Source organism: Pristiophorus japonicus, chromosome 11, assembly GCF_044704955.1.
Source record: "Pristiophorus japonicus isolate sPriJap1 chromosome 11, sPriJap1.hap1, whole genome shotgun sequence".
Taxonomy (NCBI): Eukaryota; Metazoa; Chordata; class Chondrichthyes; family Pristiophoridae; genus Pristiophorus; species Pristiophorus japonicus.
Genome location: NC_091987.1, coordinates 172794293 through 172806117, shown reverse-complemented (window position 1 = coordinate 172806117; position 11825 = coordinate 172794293).

Here is an 11825-nt window from a genome sequence, read left to right as displayed (position 1 = left end):
TGTCCAGACAGGCACAGGTGTCTCCACTGATTATGACCTCATATAGGCCATTCCATTTTGGTGCAAACCCTGGTTTTTCAGGTAATGTTTTTACCATGACGCGACGTCACGCCATCGGGACGTCAGGGAGCCTTTCAAGCTCTTTCTGAGCGTCTCTCTCTTCCTGATTGTCTCTGACTAATTTACGCATCCCTTTGAGTTGAGTGCTTAGTTCCAAAACATACCGTTTAATTTTGTCTTTTAATGGGCCTATGTCGGCCCCACCTGTTATGATGCTTTCTGGTAATTGCATCGCCCTTCCTGTCATTAGTTCATAAGGGGTTAATCCGGTTGTCTGGTTTACCATGGCTCTTAACTTCATTAATATAATAGGTAATACTTCTGTCCATGTTCTTCCTGACGTTTGCATGGCCTTGGCCAGGGCGTTCTTAAGGGTACGGTTCATGCGTTCTACCATCCCAGAACTCTGCGGGTGGTAGGGGATGTGGAATTTTTGTTTTATGCCCATTAGCTAGCATACTGTTTTTCCAATCTTCCCGGTGAAGTGGGTGCCTTGGTCGGAATCTATCTGAAGAGGCACTCCCCATTGGGGAATCACCTGCTCAGTCAATATCCTTGCCACTGTTGAGGCAGTGCAATCATGTGTGGGGAAAGCTTCCACCCACCGGGTAAATTGATCTATAATCACTAGGCAGTATCTTTTTCCATGGGATGGGGGCAAAGGACCTGTGAAATCAATTTGTAAATGTTCCCTTGGCTGGTGTCCCTTTTTAATTTTAATGGGCCTGCCTGGATTATATTGTGCGCACATAACGCATCGATGGCAATGTTTGGCAATATCTCTCCCCATCCCCTTCCACCACCAATCTCTTCCAAGACTCCCGGTCATGGCCTCTCGTCCCGAATGGGACAGGCCATGGTGCAACTCCAATAAGGTATTCTGTATGCATTCAGGCGCCATTACCTTGTCGTTTCGTCTCCAAACGTTATCCTTTCCTTGCTTTGTCCACATACCACTTTCTTCCTCAGAAGTGTCCTGGTGTAGTTTCTCGATACTTATCTGTTCGTCTCGGACCCCAGCGGTGCTGACTGAGGCTTCCTCACACTCCTCTTGTTCTAATGCCTCTTGTGCAGCTAAGTCCGCAGCTTGATTTCCCTGGTGACTCAGCCAATCTGGACTGGTTCGGTCCGGTTTCCTTTGGTGGGCTTTAATTTTAATGACCGCTACCTGTTTTGGTTTATTACTGGCTGCTAAGAGAGCTTCTATTCTCAACTGGTGTTTTATGGGATGTCCGCTGGTTGTGATAAAACCCCTCCCCCATGCTGTACTACACCGAATGCATATCTACTGTCCGTATAGATATTAACGATCTTACCCTCCGATAGTTCCAGTGCCCGGGTGAGGACTACCACTTCTGCCACCTGAGCTGACGACCCCCCACTAATTCGCCCTGATTCGACTGTCTCTAGATCCTGGTTAACTACAGCCCATCCGGTACAAGGTAGTCCTTCTACGTATTTTCGCAAGCCGTCCACAAACAAGGTTTGTTCTGCGGTTTGAAGGGGCATGTCTTTTATTCTATCCTCTTCCATGTCCATATCCACGTCCCCATAATCGTGGGGCTCTCCCTCTTGCACAATGCCCTCCGCGGGGTTTTCCCCTACATCTCTAATTATAGTTACTGCTTTGTTGGGTGGCAAGAGGACTGCTTTCCACTTTGCCCGCCTCATATTAGAAACGGTTCTCAGTTTTCCTGTGTTTAACATTTCTACCGACGTGTGTTTGGTGTGGAGAATGATGTTTCCGGTCATTACCACGGGCTCGCTTATTTTTACTGCCCAAGCTGTGCAGTCTAGTGCAGCTATACATCTGGATAATCCGGTCACCACCGGACCTTCGGCGGTGGAGTAATAGGCTATAGATCTCCTTTTATCCCCGTGATCTTGGGTGACCACGGCCGTATAGAACCCATCTTCATTGATACAGCGGATGTGGAAATCTTTACCCATGTCAGGCAGTCCCAATCCAGGTGCGGAGACTAGTTCTGACTTGAGTTTACTATATGCCTGTTCTTGTTCAGGGCCCCACTCTTTCAGGTCTAGGACCAGTTTTCCTCCCTTTACTAGTCTTTGTATAGGCTCGGCAATCTTTGCAAACTCAGGGATAAAGTTCCGGCTTTAATTAAAGAGACCCAGTACCTTCCTCACCCCCCTTACCATTACTGATCTAGGCATGTCCTTGACAGCCTTTTTCCTATCCGAGGGCATTTCTTTCAACCCCTTTGAAAGGCAGTACCCTAGGTACAGGACTTGGGTTTTCCCTACCTGGGCTTTCTTGGGGTTGACCTTAAGGCCTGCTGTCTCCAAAGCTCGTAACACCAGGTATAGGGTTGCCTGATGTCCCTCCTTGGTTTCTGAAGCTATTAATATGTCGTCGACATATTGTAAAATACTATTTCCTGCAGGTACTTCTATTTGTTTTAGTACGTCGCTCATGACTCGGTGGAATATGGCAGTACTATTATGGAACCCTTATGGTAATCGGGTCCAAGTATATTGTTTATCCTCCACCATGAAGGCGAATTTCTCTTGTGATTCTGGGTCGAGGGGAAGTGCCCAGAAGCCATTGGCTATGTCCAGGACTGTAAAGATTTTATGTTCAGGGGATAATCCATTAAGGGTTGTGGAGGGACTGGCCACTATCGGGTATAGTTTGGGGGTGACCTTATTAAGGGCGGTGTAGTCAATGGTTAGTCTATAACTCCCATCTGGTTTCCCTACTGGCCATGTTGGGGAGTTAGTGCTGCTAACAGTTTCTCTTAAGATACCTTTTTCCACTAGTCCATTTACTATTTCTACAACTGCTGTTCTGGCTTCGGGTCTTATAGGGTATTGCCGGTGTGGTTTATGAGATGGTCCAGGGATCTTAATAGGGTCCATGTCCGCCTTTCCGGTATCCAATTTTGTCTGTGCCCAAACCCCGGGCACAGAGGCACAAATGCCGCCATATCCTCCAGTCTCGGTATGCCAGTTGGTTTTTGTGGCTGTTGCTACACCTAAACTTTCCATATGGTGAGCTATCTGTCCCAAATCTCTCTTACTGCCATCTGCCTTTGTCCATGTTAATTTCGCCTCACCACAATCAATCAGGGCCTGGAATTCCTTCATTACGTCATTCCCCAATATTGTTCCCTCATGATTTTTGCATACATAAAATCTCATGGGTATACATAAATTATCAATTTCCACCACTTGGGTGGTGCTCAGGTAGGCCAGTGTTGGCCATCCATCTATTCCGTTTATTAAAGCCTTTTTGTTAGTTACGGGAAGGGGTAGATTGGTAATGGATATTGAGGCTCCAGTGTCCACTGGCATCTCACACTGTCAGCCCCCTACTAGTGCAGACACATATGTCCTTCCCTCCTTTTTACTTTGTACAGGGGCCGCCGGGCATCACAGCGTGGCTTTGTACTCCTGCCATTGCTGGTATTCCTGTCTGACAGGGTCCTTGCCTTATTAGGATATAGGATAGCCATTTTTACTATAGCAGGTCACGTCTAAATGTTCCTTTTTGCCGCAATATGTGCATTGTTTTTCCATGCGTTTCCCCTTACATTCTTTGGCAAAGTAACCCACCTTCCCGCAGTTATGGCATGTCTCTTTTTTCTGTCCTCCCCCCGTCCCTGCTGCAAAAACCCTTTCTTGTTTTATCTTTGTTTGGGATTTTTCATTGCCCCCTCCCTGGACGCCATTCGCCCACTTGACCAGTTCATCATAATCCTGGGTTACAATTACTCCCATTTTTATAATGGTCTGGTGTGCAGCGGATAGTCCGTCCTTAAATGCCTGGATAAATGCTCGGTCGGCGCGGCCTGGGTTTCCCTATCCAGAGCATTCTTGATATATCTGGAATAATCGTTCCCCATACTCTGAGGCTCCTTCCCCCTTTTGTTGTTTGGTTGTAGTAATTTTACTCCAATTAGTCGGGGCATTACCTAAAACTCGTTGGATCTCGGTTTTAAAAGGGCCAAAGACCGCCTGTTGACCATCTACTTCGATGGTTAAAGGTAGCGCGTGTGTCCAACGTCCCCCTGAAAAGTCGGCATTGGCTGCTACCGCGGCTCCTCCGGCCACTACTCTCCACCGATCTGCCGGGCAAGCCGCTTGGACTAGTTGGTGGATATCTCTGAGGTGTAGTTGGTGGCCCACCCAAACTGTATTCAGCTCTGCCCAAAATTTGGTATTCGCACACCGGGGTTGTAATTTGCCCAGGGATGTCATTATCTGCTGTCTCTCGCCGGGGGTAAATGGTTTATAGGTTGCAGTGGGATTCGCTGCAGTTCCTCCCCTGGTGACTGGCGCCGCCGGGAAGGTTTCTAGATCTTCCTGACCCGGGGCTGTTGCCTCACCTTGGTAATCTTCGTAAGGGGGAAGTGAGGCTGTTTTCCCCCCCCATTGGGAACGGTTCTGAATCTGTTGTTCTAACGCCAGGCATTTCTTTTCCCATTCCCTACATTTTCCTTGTGCCTGACTTAATTGTTTACTTTTCTCTTCCCTTTTCTCTCTAACATCCTTTACTTGCTCAATTAGTCCTGCTAACTGATGTACTAGTAATACTCCGGCCTTTTTGGTTTTATCTTTCTTTTGTTTTGCCATCCAATTTCATTGTTGTTCTAATGTCTGGGATACATCCCAGCCGTCTTTCTGCATTTTTTTAATTAAGACTTGTTGATCGGTCATGTAAGAGTTAATTAGGGATCCAGGTGGTCCACATTTTACGTCCGTTCCTTACCTGCCATTGAAGATGTTTATTCTATGTTCTTGTATTCCCCTTTAGTTTATGGAATTTCCGAACTTAAATACTCACGGCCACGATTCACCTCGCAGAGACCTCTTGTCTTGCTCGCGAAGATTAATGTGTTTCCTTACCACCGGAGTCCGGCTCTTGATTGGAGTGATCATCTCCCTTCCGCACCGATTTCCATATCACCTTCTATGAACATTGGACTAAAATAATCAACCCCCGCATCACTAATTACTTTACTTTCAGTCTGCGTTGTATGCCACTACAGTCTGAATTTCTTAACTCTTATCACATACTATCACATACTATCAAGTTATGTCTCGTTCCTCACTTAATCTATTTTATTCGTTTGATACCACTTCGCCGGCCAGCAGCTTCCCCCAGTATAATTTCTGAGTAGTCAGAAATTAACTACTATCCCGTTCTACTGGTTCATATGACTATCCAGCTCTGCAGTATCCTGTTCGTGACGCCAATTTGTTAATGAAAATAAATTCACATAGGCTGTAGTAAAGTAAGAGAGACAACTTTATTGCTAACAGAGTTCTGGGAGAAGAGTTGAGGACCTGCGACCTGCGAATCACCTTCTCCCCGAGTGCCTTGTGCCACGGGGTTATAAGCAGTTTACAGGGGGCGGAATACAATCATTTAAATTCATTTACATACAACCAATCAATCCACATGGCAACGCAATTCATTTACATGCAACCAATCAATCCATATGGCAATGTAATTCATTTACATACAACTTTTTAGTCTTCGTGAAACCTGATAGCATGGTGCGAGTTTGGGGGCCCTTCCTCTGTATCTTCTTTTGTGGTTAGTTATTCTGTTACAAAGCTTTCTGTGAAATAGTGGCCTGTACCTGGCCAGGAGTCACTTGTTGCTGCAGAATTCATATCAGGGACAGCAGATAGGCTTCTTGGTACAAAGTTCATTAAGTGGAAAGGCAGATAGTTGGCTTACCCCATCATGCTTTGCTATGTCCGAAAATCCACTCCAACACCTGTGATCATAAATTTAACAGACCTATACTTGCCAGAAACCCCAAGACTAAAGCATTGTAGATATGGTTGCTAGACACAATCCTGAGAAAAGCTAGTGACATGTCAGGAGCAAGGGAGTATCACAAGCAGCTGAGACACAAAGGAGGAAGTCAGAGGAGTTCAAAGGGAATGTCGTACTAACTGGAATAAAAACAGGGACCTCTCCAGTAAATGCACTAGATATACAGGTGATCCAAGTAGGAGTAAATAGTTTAAGGGGAAGCATGAAGGTACTAATGAGGAAACAGGCCGGGATAGGGATAAAATCTTCAGAGTTAGGATCTAAAACATCGAAAATACTGCTAGAGGGTATATCCATATTGGAAGGCCATGCACGAACAATTAACAAGCTAAATAAGCAGGAAAGAGAGGACACATGCCATGCCGACGGGAGATGGATAATCGGTCAGGTGAGACACAACATGGATCAGATACAAACCGGGCGAGTTCCAGATTGGATAAATAGCACCCAATTGAAAGAAATGGCACAGCACACTGGGCCATTCGACGCCTGCACCCTGAAAGGAATGACTAGGGTGTATGCAGTTACAGGAGAATGTAAGGGGAAACAAACCCCTTTGGTAGGGATAATACTAGTGATCCCCATAATAAACCAAGGCTCATACCCATACCTTCAATATGAAGTTGAAAACATAGGGATAATACGAGGGGAAGAGTACATCCGCCATTACCCGATGGACTAGTATGTGATCAAAAAGAATGGAAAAATGAGGGGAATATCTTTATCTGAGTGCCGGAGAGAAGAAGCCTAACTATATGCCCTCACCCAGTGGGAGATAGGAGCAAGGATAGCTGCGGGTTTGACAATACTACAGAAGGATGTGTCATTGAATTAAGCCCTGTCTAAATCGAACCCACACATTAAGTCTATCAAGGATGAGGAGAATATTGTGTGGTAACTAACCTGGGAACTTATGATTAAGGAGGCTTGACTTGTAACATTATAATGCTTAACTTTTGCTTTACTCCCAGAGTGTCAGTGGCAATGGGAAGACCATGCATGATGTATATACACACCAGGAAGACAATGACATTAAATATAAGCGATGAGATTAGGCAAAATATTGATAATTACATGGAAGAGTAAGCACCACCAATTCCCCTGTTACTTGAAGATTTAACTGAGCTCAAAGGACCATTAAGAAATACCATAATGAGATAAAGGTTAAAGGCAAAGAACTGGACAGTGAAATAAAGGATAACCTGAAAAACCCGCCTTGATATGTGAGATTATGGAATTGGGGAATGAACATTAAATACATCCTTGGATAAGGATCCTTTCACATTCCCTACTGGCAGTAAACATAGAAAATATGTGCAGGAGAAGGCCATTCGGCCCTTCGAGTCTGCACCACCATTCAATAAGATCATGGCTGATCATTCACCTCAGTACCCCTTTACTGCTTTCTCCCCATACCCCTTGATCCCTTTAGCCTTAAGGACCATATCTAACTCCCTCTTGAATAGATCCAATGAACTGGCATCAACAACTCTCTGTGGTAGGGAATTTCACAGGTTAACAACTCTCTGAGTGAAGAAGGTTATCCGCATCTCAGTCCTAAATGGCTTACCCCTTATCCTTAGACTCTGTCCCCTGGTTCTGGACTTCCCCAACATCGGGAACATTTTTCCTTCATCTAACCTGTCCCGTCCCATCAGAATTTTATATGTTTCTATGAGATCACTGCTCATCCTTCTAAACTCCAGTGAATACAGGCCCTGGCAATCCAATATCTCCTCATATGTCAGTCCTGCCATCCCGGGAATCAGTCTGGTGAACCTTCGCTGCACTCCCTCAATAGCAAGAACATCTTTCCTCAGATTAGGAGACCAAAACTGAACACAATAGTTCAGATGAGGTCTTACTAAGGCCCTGTACAATTGCAATAAGACCTCCCTGCTCCTATGCTAATCCCCTAGCTATGAAGGCCAACATACCATTTGCCTTCTTCACCACCTGCTGTACCTGCATGCCAACTTTCAATGACTGATTACCATGACACCTAGGTCTCGTTGCACCTCCCCTTTTCCTAATCTGCCGCCATTCAGATAATATTCTGCGTTTGTGTTTTTGCCACCAAAGTGGATAACCTCACATTTGTCCACATTATACTGCATCTGCCATGCGTTTGCCCACTCACCTAACTTGTCCAAGTCACCCTGCAGCCTCTTAGTGTCCTCCTCACAGCTCACACCACCACCCAGCTTAGTGTCATCTGCAAACTTGGAGATTTTACACTCAATTCCTTCATCTAAATCATTAATGTATATTGTAAAGAGCTGGGGTCAGTACATTACCCCCAATACTATGTGCTTTAATTTTGCAAATCCTTGTATGGCACCTTGTCAAAAGCCTTTTGAAAGTCCAAATACACCACATCCATTGGTTCTCCGTTGTCCAGTCTACCAGTTACATCCTCAAGAAATTCCAGAAGATTTGTCAAGCATGGTTTCTCTTTCATAAATCCATGCTGACTTGGACCGATCCTGTCACTGCTTTCCAAATGCGCTGCTATTTCATCTTCAATAATTGATTCCAACATTTTCCCCACGACTGATGTCAGGCTAACCGGTCTATAATTACCCATTTTCTCTCTCCCTCCTTTCTTAAAAAGTGGTGTTACATTAGCTGCCCTCCAGTCCATAGGAACTGATCCAGAGTCGATAGACTGTTGGAAAATGATCACCAATGCATCCACTATTTCGAGGGCCACTTCCTTAAGTACTCTGGGATGCAGACTATCAGGCCCCAGAGATTTATCGGCCTTCAATCCCATCAATTTCCCGAACACAATTTCCCAGAAAATAAGGATTTCCTTCAGTTCCTCCTTCTCACTAGACTTTCGGTCCCCTAATATTTCCAGAAGGTTAATTGTGACTTCCTTCGTGAAGACAGAACCAAAGTATTTGTTTAACTGGTCCACCATTTCTTTGTTCCCCAGTATAAATTCACCTCAATCGGACTGCAAGGGATCCACGTTTGTTTTCACTAATATTTTTCTCTTCACATATCTATAGAAGCTTTTGCAATCAGTTTTTATGTTCCCAGCAAGCTTACTCTCATACTCTATTTTACCCCTCCTAATTAAACCCTTTGTTCTCCTCTGATGAATTATAACATTCTCACAGTCCTCAGGTTTGCTGCTTTTTCTGGCCAATTTATATGCCTCTTCCTTGGATTTAACACTATCCTTAATTTCCCTTGTTAGCCACGGTTGAACCACCTTCCCCATTTTATTTTTACTCCAGACAGGGATGTACAATTGTTGAAGTTCATCCATGTGATCTTTAAATGTTTGCCTTTGCCTATCCACCGTCAACCCTTTAAGTATCACTCGCCAATCTATTCTAGCCAATTCACGTCTCATATCATCGAAGTTACCTTTCCTTAAGTTCAGGACCCTAGTCTCTGAATTAACTGTGTCACTCTCCATTTTAGTAAAGAATTCTACCATATTATGGTCACTCTTCCCCAAGGGGCCTTGCACAACAAGATTAGATTGCTAATTAGTCCTTTCTCATAACACATTACCCAGTCTAGGATGGCTAGCCCTCTAGTTGGTTCCTCGACATACTGGTCTAGAAAACCATCCTTAATACACTCCAGGAAATCCTCCTCCACTATATTGCTACCAGTTTGGTTAACCGAATCAATATGTAGATTAAAGTCGCCCATGATAACTGCTGTACCTTTATTGCACGCATCCCTAATTTCTTGTTTGATGCTGTCCCCAACCTCACTACTACTGTTTGCTGGTCTGTACACAACTCCCACTAGCGTTTTCTGCCCTTTGGTATTCCATAGCTCCACCCATACCGATTCCACATCATCCAAGCTAATGTTCTTCCTTATTATTGCGTTAATTTCCTCTTTAACCAGCAACACCACCCCACCTCCTTTTCCTTTCTGTCTATCCTTCCTGAATGTTGAATACCCCTGGAGAGTAATAGCCTTGAGTTGGTTGGTGATGTTATGTAACAAATGCAAAAGACAGAGAGATATACCCAAGCAAAGCTAAGCTAGGGATCAGGTTAAATTGTTGCAGAATGAATACCTGATATGATTTGTGGGTGCTTCCAACCTATCACCTGATCACAGAAACCGGGGCGGAGTGAATCAGACAAGGTGAATTACTGGTCAAGGTGGGTATTTGGGGTACTATCTGACCAAATGGAGGATTGTAGAAAAAAAATTAAGTAAAGGGAACCTAATTAATCAGAGGGAAATTAATCAAGTAAAGTTAAAACCATAAGCGAGGTTCACAATAAAGACAGAAAGACATGTGTTACTGAACTCGACACTCTGAGAACAGAATTCTGTGGTACCTCTGCACTCATTAATCGGTTTACCATTATCAAGGCTAGAACAAAGAGCAGAGCAAATTAATTCTCCTTAGAAAGCGTCATAGCTGAAGTCAAAGAACTCTCAGGAAGAAAGATAATTTTATCACAGTATAAACCAGACAGTTGGGAAAAATACACTCCAAGGCTAGGTCATATGGGGTGGTAAGAGATTATGGGAAACAAAAGACATCTTTCAAAAGAAATTGAGAAACATCTCAACTGGTTGAAAGCGGTTAGGCCAAGAGAAGAAGAGTTCACAGACCTGAGAATGACGTGGCACGTAAATTATCAGATAAACGGCGCACATGGGGGGTAACGAAGTTTGCTGTCAATATAATTGTATTAACCAATTAATTATAGTAGGTCGGCGAAAAGTTTGTGACGCGGCAGGGAAACAAGAAATGGAAAGCTTCCGCGTGGAACTTCATGATTTTGTATGTATTTTGTCTATAAAAACAGTAACCCAAGATTGTTCAGGAAGAACAGCTGGCTTGCGTCACCGAGTTACTGAACTCATGTAGAAGCTGTCTCTCCCTCGATCGAATACTTTATAATAAACGATTCTTTTCTCCAGACTTGTGTTGAGTACCTTTGTAATGCTCCACGGCACAACTTCTCAAATTTTCCTCCCGAAACTACTCTCGTACTGTCACAAAACAAATACCCTCTCCCATGAATTCTGATCACCAAACACTGCCATGCCCTCTGACTTCCCATCAGCAATGCAATGGGAGAGCCGGTAGTGTTCCAGAAACAAGGATTGAAATTAAATTAGAAACAAGTGCTTGATGAATTTGGGCAGAGACAGCTCAAGTCCTGATGGTTCCCATAATACAAATTAGACCCAATTTAGAGCCAATTGGACTAAGTCGGCGATCTCAGTCAGAAAGAGGGCAGGATAGCTCGTGTGGGAAATGGAAATTGTCACATTGAAGATTGGGACTGAACCACATTATTGGAGGAGAGTAGAGAGAGAACTTTGTTTTAAACATGTGCCTGACCTGGAAATACTTGATAGGACAATGTAGGAGCTTTACTCTGTATATAACCCGTGCCCTGGGAGTGTTTGATGCGGCAGTGTAGAAGGAGCTTTACTCTGTATCTAACCCATCCTGTACCTGCTCTGGAAGTGTTTGATGTGACAGTGTAGAGGGTGTTTTACTCTGTATATAACCAGGCTATACCTGCCCCAGGACTGCTTGATAGAACATTGTAGATAGAGCTTTATTCTGTATCCAGCCATGCTGTAGCTGCCCTGGGAGTATTTGATGCTTAGACAGGGGCCACGATTTTTCCCACCGAGTCGCAAGTGAGGTGGGCGACTTCGAGTGCCCACTGCAGCCCCACTCCCATCTTAATCCAGCTCTGTCCAAGTGATTTTACTTTGATTGGGTTTGTTAAGCCTGCCTTGCGAGGTTCCTAGAAAAGCAAATGGAGGTATATCTGATGATGTCATTTAATGACGCATCATCAGCCGGTCTCCTTAAAGGGACCGTGCCCACATTCATTTTGAGGTGCTGCAAACACTGCACAAAGGTGCACGGCTGCGCCCAGGCTCTCCCATGACTCCCTTCATATGCTTATTGAGGGAGTTACAACATGCAGGGAGG